Source organism: Adiantum capillus-veneris, chromosome 23, assembly GCF_014529385.1.
Source record: "Adiantum capillus-veneris isolate H3 chromosome 23, ASM1452938v2, whole genome shotgun sequence".
NCBI lineage: Eukaryota > Viridiplantae > Streptophyta > Polypodiopsida > Polypodiales > Pteridaceae > Adiantum > Adiantum capillus-veneris.
This window is the reverse complement of record NC_140953.1, coordinates 148,925,071-148,936,583: the sequence shown is the minus strand read 5'-3', so window position 1 is coordinate 148,936,583 and position 11,513 is coordinate 148,925,071. Positions and strand designations below refer to the sequence as shown.

At 42.4% G+C, this 11,513-nt stretch overlaps 1 pseudogene across 1 annotated transcript; it reads right to left on the bottom strand.

Annotated features, from left to right (window-relative positions):
* Positions 1-5,691: 5,691 nt before the first annotated feature.
* Positions 5,692-7,677, bottom strand: LOC147428811 (E3 ubiquitin-protein ligase RHF2A-like; annotated as a pseudogene). Its single transcript, XR_015186055.1, has 7 exons — positions 7,429-7,677; positions 7,254-7,300; positions 7,103-7,165; positions 6,954-7,026; positions 6,653-6,861; positions 6,485-6,586; positions 5,692-6,411 (listed from the first exon to the last, which is right to left on the bottom strand). The product of XR_015186055.1 is annotated as an E3 ubiquitin-protein ligase RHF2A-like (transcript).
* Positions 7,678-11,513: the final 3,836 nt, after the last annotated feature.

Sequence of the window (11,513 nt, the reverse complement as noted above, 5' to 3'; positions counted from 1 at the left end):
ATTCAAGGAAGTAGCCTCAAGTGAGATCAAACCAACAGCTTGGTCTCCTAGTAACATTCCTATTATTAGTAGCACCCTAGAGAGAAGACTCCAACAGTCATATCATCATGAGGAGATCTACACGAGCCTCTTGTGTCCCTAAGCATTTTTCAACCAGGGTTAGACTTTTTTTTTGGTCAGTGATTGTGGATAGCATACGTTCTACCAAGAGGCTAGTCAAATAGAAGATAGCATGAAGTAGGAGTTAGAAATGGTGTGTATAAAAAGAAATACATGACAGAAGATCCCAAGCCTAAGTATAAGGCTAGATTGGTTGTTGAGGGTACAAGCAAAAGAAAGGTGCGGAATTTGATGAGATTTTTTCTCCAGTAGTCAAGACGACTACTGGAGAGAAAATCGGACACCTTGCTCTTTTTCTCAGCTTTTGCTCACATTAGAGCTTGCTTTCCCGCATTTATGGCCATGATCTCTCCCTACACACATTCACAATGTGAACTCTCAACTTGAATGCTTGTTTCCAGAATTCTTGAGCATCTGAGTCACTTCTTGGTTCTACACACCCCACATGATGCGTCTCTTTTGGTTTCATAGGTCATATTTGATCTTCAAGGACGGTATACATTTCATCTTCCAAACCACTTATTGATTTCTTGCTTTCATTTCAAACTTGACATTTTGCTTGATCGGCCTTTTGGACTTAATACCTTGAATATCTCTCATGTCCTCCGCGTAAGTATTTGAAGGTAAAGAAGGAAGGCACACAAGAAAGAGCATTAGGACACGATCTTTTCCATGTTTGGTTGCTCGTTCAGATTCTTGCAATGCACATACATGTCCATAAGTGAAGAGCTTTGTGTGCATGTAAATGCTTTTGATAGTCTTCCTTATTTTTGTTTTCATGCCTTTTGTGCTTCTTTACATCTTTATCAAAAAAGTTCTTCTTTGAACTATCTTTGTTGCCACATTTGTGAGATGTGTGTTCCAGTGGCAAAGCATTCCTCCAAACAAGAGCAAACAACTTTCTTGCAAACTATCCACTTGCATTTCGATGTTCTATCACACATATATAGAAGTGTCCCCCGATATTGATCTCCTCTTTTTCATCACTAGAGGTTCGACTACACATGTGTATATCCTCTAGTCTCCTTAAAACATGTGGCATATCAAATTGTTATATGTAATGTTGCAAAGTTCTTGTGTCTGCATTCATGTCATCGAGGACAATAATCTCACCCTTGTCTTTGAAGTAAATAATTTCTTTTTCTAGGTCGTCAAAAGGTTGATCTATATCCAAGCAATCATAGAAGTTGGATCCACGATAAGAAATGCGATAACCCGCCACAAAATTGGGTGCGCAAGTTGGTGCCATTATTTTCATCCATACGTGACGTTTATGATTATCATCTTTAACAATAGAAATATAATCTTCCAATCCCTTTTTTAATTATACATGCTATGCCTCCTTGTTCTCTTCATTGCTTTGGATGTTTCGTCAACATTAATGAATGTACATTGTATTTGTTCAATCCAAGAATCTGTTGGGAATCATGAAACCTTAGTTAGCTTTAGCTTGCTTTTGAGTAAATTTACCTTAGCATAGATTTACATTTTTGGGTACATAATCAAGTATCATTGATTACATCTTTGGGTGCATAATCAAGTATCATGTCCATATACATATTCAAATTAACATCCTTATAACCAAAATCAAGGAGAAAATTATTAAATGAGATGATATAAGATTGAGGACCGGATTTGAAAAGGCCAATCCCCCTTCAAAACGATTTTCACTATTTAGCTCTTGGAGCTCTTTACAACAAAGAGAAGCTTGAATGTACATAGGACTCTGTAGGTTAAGATCTCCATGACCCAAGCAACTTAGCGGCTTCCTTGATCATCATATATCATTCTCCTCTTTTTCAATGCATCAATGAGTAATCAATCAGGTATATTGCATAGAAAAGGAGTGGAATCCATAGGACTTTGGTTATGAGCTTGACAAGCAGAAGCTCCAACAACTTTGTAGCATATGGAATACTAAAAGACATTCTTAAAATTTCAAATAGTCTTTGATGTAATATCAAAATTAGCTTTCGGTGACTTCTACAAAGTTGCAGGGCTTAAAAAGAGCTAGATTTATATATACAAAAGGTTTTTCAACCATCTTTTTGAAGAGGCAAATGAATGTTTTAGGCCATCATGCCCATCCACATGCCCTTCTACACATTTGCCTCCTGTTCCTACCATTGTAAGCATTATTTTGTCATTTTGAGCCTCATAAAATTCTTGTGAGAGCTTAGGGAAGTTTTTCATGCACTTATAAAGTGGCATGCATATTTCAACACTTTCTTAACCATGACTACACTTTCTTGCATGCCTTATTGTCTTTATTTCTCTCTCTAGAAGTCATTTCTAGAAAGAGAAAGCCGAGGTAAAGCTTAATATACCTCAAAAATAAGCTATGGGCTGGGCTTGTTGGTTTCGTACGTGCATTGATTCGATGATTCACAATGAGAGACGCACCACAAAATTCAATGTTGGGGTTCAAGCCAACTGATCGGACACATTACCAACCCAACATTGATCCTAACTTATTCTTTATATATATACAAAGAATAAGGAGAGTGAGGCATGCTCGTCCGCACTGTGCTCCATTCAAAACCTGTGCATTCTCTTTCTTCTCCCCCTTCCTCGTACAGGCACTAGCACGAGGCACACCTCCTCACAAGTGGTATCAGAGTGTCAGGTTGGCGGTAGTGCTTGGCTTCCTCAGTGTGTGCAATTCCTCAAGAAAGTGCTAAGGTTGTTGTTGAGAAATTTAATAGCTCGATTGGAGAGCTCAGAGCAACTGAGAGAGAGAGAAAGAGAGAGAGAGAGAGAGAGAGAGAGAGAGAGAGAGAGAGAGAACTGGAATTTGTGTCCGCACATGTACACAGTTTCAGGTCATATTTTGATTCTGGTGGTTGTTGCGGCTTCTTTGTCATATTGGGAGTATTTTCAACAGGTGTCTTGCAATTTTACCCCCTTTTGAAGCCGTTTATATTCTCAGAATCTCCATTTGAGTAACACAACATAAGTGCTACCATATACATGTGTAATGATGTGTGTGAACACACTTAGGACGCCCCAAGGCATTTTGTTCCTCACTAGGATGTTTTTTCCCCAATGCATTGTATATACACCCATCACTCTAGGGCTAACTTATCTTTCCATTGCACACTAGGTAATATTACTCTCTGTTGTGTGCCTTGAGCTCCCTTCGTCGTCTCCAAGATGTGTGCGTTTTCTTTCAACCCTATTTCCAACAATTGATATCAGAGCAAGTTGCATCCTCTCGGGCTTAGTCGCCAGCACACACCTACTCACTTTCTTCGATTTCAGTGAGCTTTGGCAAGCATCAACAGGTCGACAAATACTTTGGGAAGGCTCGTAGAGCTTGGTCTACTCATAATTTCCATTCGGGCTCATTTCGGCCTCCATTTCCACTACAGCTAGTGTTGTGCATGCAATTTTGTCCTTTTGTGCAAAATTTTTGTCAATGTCGTTTTCTGCATAACATGTCTCTTACAATCTTCTTTGGGTTGTGCTTTATATCACATGTTGGTCTCGCTTCATTTCTCCTCTTTTGGGGCAGTTTTCGCATTAGGTACATGCATTCGCCATGGCTAACAACAACAGAGATGTGTTCAAGATGTTTGCTGTTGAGGATAGATTGGATGGGGACAATTACCCAATGTGGGCTTACATAATGCAACATGTTCTTGTATCATGCAAGGCATTAATGTACGTCGTGGTTCTGCGGATACAAGCGCTGTTGAGGATGTTTTGTCTATGGCTGAGTAGGTTGTTTGGATGTAAGAGATGCACAGCTCATGCATTGATTGCATTATCTGTGAAGCACACTATTACTCCTTACATTCGTTCAGCTAAATCTGCAAAACAAGCTTGGCATATTCTAGCTGGTCTTTAAGCAAGTCGCAATGAGGATAAAATTGCATTGTTGAGACTCACGAACTTGTAAAAATGCATCAAGTGCATAGTCGAAGAGAGTCCTCACCAGTGCCCCAACACCCTATCTTGCATCTTAGAGAATGAGACTTGAGCCAAATGGGGGTGGCATTGTGGATCACACGTAAGGGGATGGGCTTGGGCATGTAAGGGTGGATCAGCTCCCTCTTCAAAGAAATGGTTTTGTAGTTGGGGACAACATATGTGGTGTAACGTATGTAGTGTGAACCCTCGGATTTCCTCAAGTCTTGGTACATTGGCACTATAAAGAAGCCTCATTCACTTTGGAATCTATCAAAGCATCATGTAAGCTCCATTGGGGCTATTTACAATGTTATGCCATACTCACATCCATATTCTCCAAACACTATCAAGCAATAGAGACATCATCACAAATAGAATCTCTCTCTCTCTCTCTCTCTCTCTCTCTCTCTCTCTCTCTCTCTCTCGACCACTTCCAAAAACATTTAAATTGTCTAGATAAAAACACATATTTGTATTCGCGATATGTTTTAACTTTGCACTTCAACATGGCATGCCGCATGATTGGACCACTGATTGGAGCGCCTCTACAAAGGAGACAAACAAACTACTATCTAACTACACTGGCTAAATCTCTTCAAACAAAGGCATCTAGAGATGTAATGTAAGAAAAGTTAGTGCACGAGCCAAAGAAATGGAAAATGTGCTCATGGGCAAGCAGGCTTTTAATAAAGGCATAGCACCGTTGAGCATCTTGTTACCTTTGGAGTTCTTATGTAGTTACCTTTGGAGTTCTTATTCAGAGAAGTCAATTGAAAGCAATAGGCTTGTATTGTTTATCCCCTTATTGAGAATCCGCATCCTAGCAACAATCCGACTTAGCCCCCGCTCCTTTGATATGAGCCGGGACAATGAGAATATATGCACTTCACCCCCAACAAGACTAGCCTTACACATCATACCCTACTTGCCTGCTGAACCGTTGATCACATTTGAGCTCATTAACCTCACATTTTCAGCCTGGACCACTGCCTACATACCTCCCCCCCTCCCCTAGCATCAACAATCTTTCAAGCATCAAGAGCCATTGATCAAGTCAACATAGAGCATGCGACCTGTTTCACTATGGGCCATATAGGACCTTCAAGAATGACAATTCAATCTCTCTATCCCCTCCCTTTTTTATCACCAAGGCATAGTCAATTGATTCGCCAATCCCTCCATATATGAGGTCATCTTGAACCCAAGCTCATCTGTTGGAAGTTTTCATAAACCTCACAAGTTTCTCTTTCAAGAGGTTCTTACTAATGTACCAAGATCCTGAGCCCAAGACCAATAACAATTTCATTATTTAAGGTGTTCGTATGGAATCGAAACATGACGGAGAGGGAGCTCCCAGCAGGTCTTGAGTTCAAGATCTGGTACATGAATTTGTTACAAATCTAGTAGCTTAAAAAATGAGGGTAGCCACCTCGGCGCAGTAGGAGCTCTGGCGCTACAAGCTTATTTCCTCTCCCAGGCAGCTGTACGCATTCTAATTGAATAATCAGTGATGCTAGGAAGGCAAGCTATCACTGCTGCTCATTATCGCCGGCTCAGCTTAATCAATAACACACCTTGAGAGAAACAGGGAATGCAAATGGCAACTGCTGGAGTTATATCCTCATTTGCAATGCTTACATACTGAGGGTGAATGGCAGATAGGCAAGTCATCCTCAGTTTGATTAATAACCGCTATGTGAGAAAAAGATGCATCAATACAGTAGAGGCCAAGGTGCTTCTGATAAATTATTTGAGGCTCAGCTGCCTTAATTCACACCTGTAACATGCCTTACATTTTATAGCCTATTGTCCTCAATTTTGCGATTACATATGTTAATTTCAATGATATGAGAGTATACAGAAAACTGACATCTATAGCCTATGACTAATCCATCCTAGTGTTCGACCACAGCATGTCAATGCGCATGGACAAAGAAGTATCTTTTCCACAAGGGACCCTATCTGTTGTGAGCTGCAATGATCCACTATCTATCGTCTATTGAACAACAGCGCAAAAGGCCCAGGGTAACTTGACAAGCGACATGCAAAGGATGAACTCTGATTTAAAATCAAAGTGGCACTGGTCCCTGCCTCAGTCCTTGATGGCTAGCTCAAAGCTTCTCTAATGCCACACCTTCCAAATGCTTCTTACTCACACTGCACCTGTTTTCTCCTTATTTTTACATGTTTTCACGATCAGTTGACGTGGTTGGAACATCTTCATTTCCATCAGATGCAGGAAAAATTCTTTTGAGGGCTTGCCTCACCACACCTGCACTTACTTCCTGTGCACGAGCTCTGAAATCTGCCGCATTATCGCTTCTACCTCGCCACCTCTCCTTTAAGCTGCGACTTGTTCTTGTGAAAGTCTCCTTGCATCTGCAATGCTGGGTTCAGATGGAGAAGACAACAAAGAACTGATCACAAATACCAAAAACACATGGCAACCTACTTGGCCGAAGCAACTAGAAAACGTGACTTTAATGACTCAGAATCATCCAATAAAGGTGACCTTTGAGGGCTCTCTTGCATGGGCTCTAGATTAGTTTGGTGCCTGCAACAAGCATTCTTATGAGTGGGAAGACGTCACAAAATAAGGTCCTACGCATCCTCATCATACCTATCTGCTCCGTGTGATCGAATTCGGCTAATCCAGTGGTTGCAATTCATTGTCCTTCTGCCAGCAGCAGAAAGGGCTCCATCCACCAATTGCTCAATGTGCGTCTCAGAGACCCTCGTGTTCTGTAACGAGCCCCTCTGAGCCAATTGCTGTGCCAAGTGTTGCATGATCTGTTCCTCAAAGTGATTATAGCTTGCAAAGCCTGGCACCTAGCACACCACAGGCCAAGGACAATAATCATTGAGGCAAAACAGTCAAAAGTGATCACTAGAGAGGATTGAAATAAACCTAGAGCACACACCTGCTGAAGCTGGATATCATCCTCAAAATGTCTCCAAGCCTGCTCTTGCTCTACTACATCCAGAAGCTCTTGGCTGCCAGGGTGGAATGCAACAAGCTGAGAAAAGGCACTTTACTGAGCAAGCGGTCTGATCATGGAGGAGTGATTACCTTAGAGGATCCTTAAGGCTGAGAGGTTGCCAGCACATTGGGCATTCTTTGCTCCTCTGTGCCCTGCAATCAACGAGGGTATAAAGAGGTGAGAAAACCATTGCAGCAGACAGACACCGCAGTAGCAAGAAGAGGACGTGGACGGAGTTACCATTCCAAGATGCACTGAACATGGTACTCATGCTTGCAAGAGGTGACCTGCACGAGAGATCACAAACTTAGCAGACCTAGAGCTGTCACTGAATACAAATTGCAAAATACCCATTTGAAGAGAAAGCACACATCAGAAGCTTAGTCTGACAGAGGGGAGAGAGAAACAGACATACTGTGGCCGGGTCTCTGGGGCAGAAAGGCTCGGATGCTGCAAGAGTCCTCGCAAGCGCCCTGAATTCCGCCCTCGACGAAGGCAGCAGCCGATGAAGAGGAGGAGACAAGATGCCTTTCTCCTGCGTCTCCCTCCTCTCCTCTTTCCTCCTGCGTGCCCATCGCTGCAACGCTCGCACGCTCTCTCTCTCTCTCTCTCTCTCTCTCTCTCTCTGCCCACCTCGCAAGCGTGGAGTCGTCTCTTCGTCGGCTTCGCGCCACGCATACGAATTAGCTATTCTTCATGATCTAATACCAATGGAGCAAGAGGAGGCATGCCACTTGGCATCCGTTGATTTGAGGAAGTTAATTTTGGTGCGTAAAGTGAGTCATAGCTATACGCGGGGGGGGGGGGGGGGGGAGAGAGAGAGAGAGAGAGAGTGCGCCACGCATACGAATTAACTATTCTTCATGATCTACTACCAATGGAGCAAGAGGAGGCATGCCACTTGGCATCCGTTGATTTGAGGAAGTTAATTTTGGTGCGTAAAGTGAGTCAAAGCTATACGCCGGGGGGAGAGAGAGAGAGAGAGAGAGAGAGAGAGAGAGAGAGAGTGTGCTACTTGGCCAGGAAGCGTTGCGCTGTTTTCAGCAAATGCGAAGTGAGAGCCTCTCCCCAGACACAATCACCTACGCTCGCATCTTGCAGGCATGTAGCTACGCGTGCATCTTGCAGGCATGTGCCTCTACGCAAGATGTTGATATGGGCACAAAAATTCAGAGGTTGTTGAAAAGAGATGTCGTACTTAGCACTGCCTTTGTTGATATGTATGCCAAATGTGGTGTACTACATAAAGCACAACAAGTGCTTGAGGGGCTTCTTGTCATCTCTTCGAATTCCTTGAGCGTGGCCAGGAAGCTCTTCATTGTTTTCAGCAAATGAGAAGCAATTACCTATGTGTGCATCTTGAATGCATGTAGCTCTACGCAAGATGCTGATGTGGGCTTGAAAATTCACTCTGATATTGTTAGTTAGGGGTTGTTGCGAAAGAATGTCGTGCTTGGGAATGCTGTGGTTGATATGTATGCCAAATGTGGTGCACTTCAAAAAGCACAAAACGTGATTGAGGAACTTCTTGTCCGGAATGTCGTCTCTTGGAGTGCATTGATTAGGGGATATGCGCAGGGCCAGAAAGCTCTAGGCTGATTTCAACGGATGCAAAGCAAGGACCTCTTTCCATATGCAATCCTATATGCGTGCATCTTGAAGGCATGTGGCTCTGCGCAGATGCTGGATGGATGGGTATAAAAATTCACGCATGTGGCTCTACGCAAGATGCTATTATGGGCTTCAAAATTCACTCTAATATTGTTAGTTAGGGGCTCTTGCAAAAAAATGTTGTGCTTGGCAATGCCTTGGTTGATATGTATGCCAAATGTGGTGCATTTCAAAAAGCACAAAACGTGCTTGAGGAGCTTCCTGTCTAGATTGTCGTCTCTTGGAGTGCATTGATTTCGAGATTCGTGCAACAGGAGCATGACAGAAAGCTCTAGGCTGTTTTCAACAGATGCAAAGTGACGGCCTCTCTCCAGATGCAATCACATACGACACAAGATGCTGATATGGGCATAAAAATTCACACTAAGATTGTTAGTCAGGGGCTATTGAAAAAAGATGTTGTGCTTGGCAATGCCTTGGTTGACATGTTTGCTAAATGTGGTGCAGTTCAGAGAGCATAAAAAGTGCTTGAGGAGCTTCCTGTCTAGAGTGTGGACTCTTGGAAAGCACTACTTGCAAGATTTTCCCCACAGGGACAGGGCCAGAAAACTCTAGTCTGTTCTCAACAAATGCAAAGCGAGGACCTCTCTCCAGATGCAATCACCTATGCATGCATCTTGAAGGTATATGAATCTATGCAAGGTGATGATATGGACACAAAAATTCACAATTATATTGTTAGTCAGAAGCTCTTGAAGAAGATGTCGTACTTGGCACTGCCTTGGTCAATTTGTATGCCAAATGTGGTGGGCTTCAGAAAGCACAAAAAGTGCTTGATAAGCTTCTTGTTTGGAATATCATCTATTGGAATGGAGACGGCCTGCAATAGAAATTTGCAGCAATCAGGCAAGTGCATTTTGAGAGAGAGCGTATATACTGTTTGAGTCATGGTGTATTTGGTGGCGGTAATCTTGCCTAGGAAACTCACTCAGTTTGCTGGTTGCAGGTTTGGCCATGGATGCCATAGATATCACAGAAACGATGACGCAAAACACATACTACTTGCAAGGTGGTGCAACAGCGTAAGGAAGGTGTAGGAGCCGATCCATCCAAGATTGTGCTTTGATGCAAATTACCAATACCAAAGGTACATTTATATTCCGTATTTCGATTTCGTTTAAGTTATCTCAAAAGCATCATGTGCACATTAAATCAATGAATTTACATCAGTTTTATTGAAAACACTGTAGATGAAGGTGACAAGGACTGAAGAACTTATGCGATGTCTGACAAAGAGACACATGGGGATTACACCATGGCATGGCAACCTAGGATGATACATGTTATCGGTAATGAGTTCTTCTTGGTGCAAATGCGGTATTTTTACCATAAGAGAGTCCCTCAAACACTTGAGGAGAAGCATAAGTCCCCCTTCAACACTAGAGGGGATAAAAGTGGCGAGGGAAGGGCACATTCCCTACGGTATTATTATAAATGTGGAGAACGGTGCCAACTCCACACCATACGTATGTATGGTTTTCTTTTTTTTTTTATGGGCACAAGCATCCCAATGCACGAAACGCATTTTCTTTCATCTTTAAAATTTACTATTTGCAAATTTTCTCCTCGACACATCCGTTAATGCCAAATTTCATTTGTCTTGAGAGGTCGTGGAGCTTTTGGTAAAAGCTTCAAAGAGATGCTACAAAACCTCCAAAATAAGAGACGATATAAGGTGAAAGGTACAACAGTGCTCGTTTTCTTTAATTCACACCATTTTCCACAGTGCATCAATCAAGGCAAACTAGTTTGGGTTTGGAGTCGGTTTGGGGTGGGGGTGTTCATAGTGAAGGGGGTTGTTCATCATGAAGGGATCAAGGGTAGAGGTGAATCTCCACCGTGCAAATACTATATAGTTCTTGAAACAAATCTTTTGGGTAGGCAAAAGTGATGTCTGCTATGACCTTTGCAACGCTGATGTGACAGCAAGGAGGAGGAAACTGCATTGCACTCTACACTCTGTTCACCATCTGAAACTATTGCTCGGCTCTGCTATCGTTTTTGTGACGTGATTTTCCGCCTACCTTGTCCTGCATCCTGATGCACTTGTTGAGATTGGGCACATAAACAACCTCAGGCTCGCTTAAAGTATGAGATTACCCTCAGGCTCGTGGATTCAGTACCATAATGTATAAACCTTTGCAGTAATGATTTCGTGTGCTTCTCAAGGCTCTTCTACCTCTTGTAAATTTGAGCAATATGCACTAAAATGCTTTAGTACCCTTTAATCAGAAGCATTGGCTTCATTGAAAGTTAGCAATAGATCAAATATTATAAAAGGAGCAAAAGCAAAACATATCTAAACACCTTGGTAAAATTCTTTTTTTTTTCAAAACTCACAAATGTGACGCCGAATAACCCACAATATACATTTGGAGTCTCATTTGCTTACTTCCACAAGAGGCATATTTCAAACCCTCATTCCTCTTCATTTGAGTCTATATTGTAAGCCCCTTGAGGACTGTGGAGTTATGTGTGCCTCTTGGTGCATTATAGACCATATTCCAAAATGTTTTCTCGGAGTTGACAGTGCCCTGAAGAAGAATGTTGTGGAACCCATGGTGGCTAACATACTCTGTGCAACATAAAAGGCACTTTCAAGCTTGCATGCGAGCTTTATGTGGGTGCCCGGTGCCATCAATTGCACCACACATGTTTGGTAGGTCCGTAATGGCTTGGAAATCTTCTTGATCTTTGCTAATTGCCTACTTGAAGACATCTCTAAGTGGGTCCGAACAAGCATCTCATGAATTGTGAGTGCTTGAATGATGAGGGTGGTGTGCTTTCTCATAGTAGAATCTCCCATCCCTGACGATTGGCATATGTTCT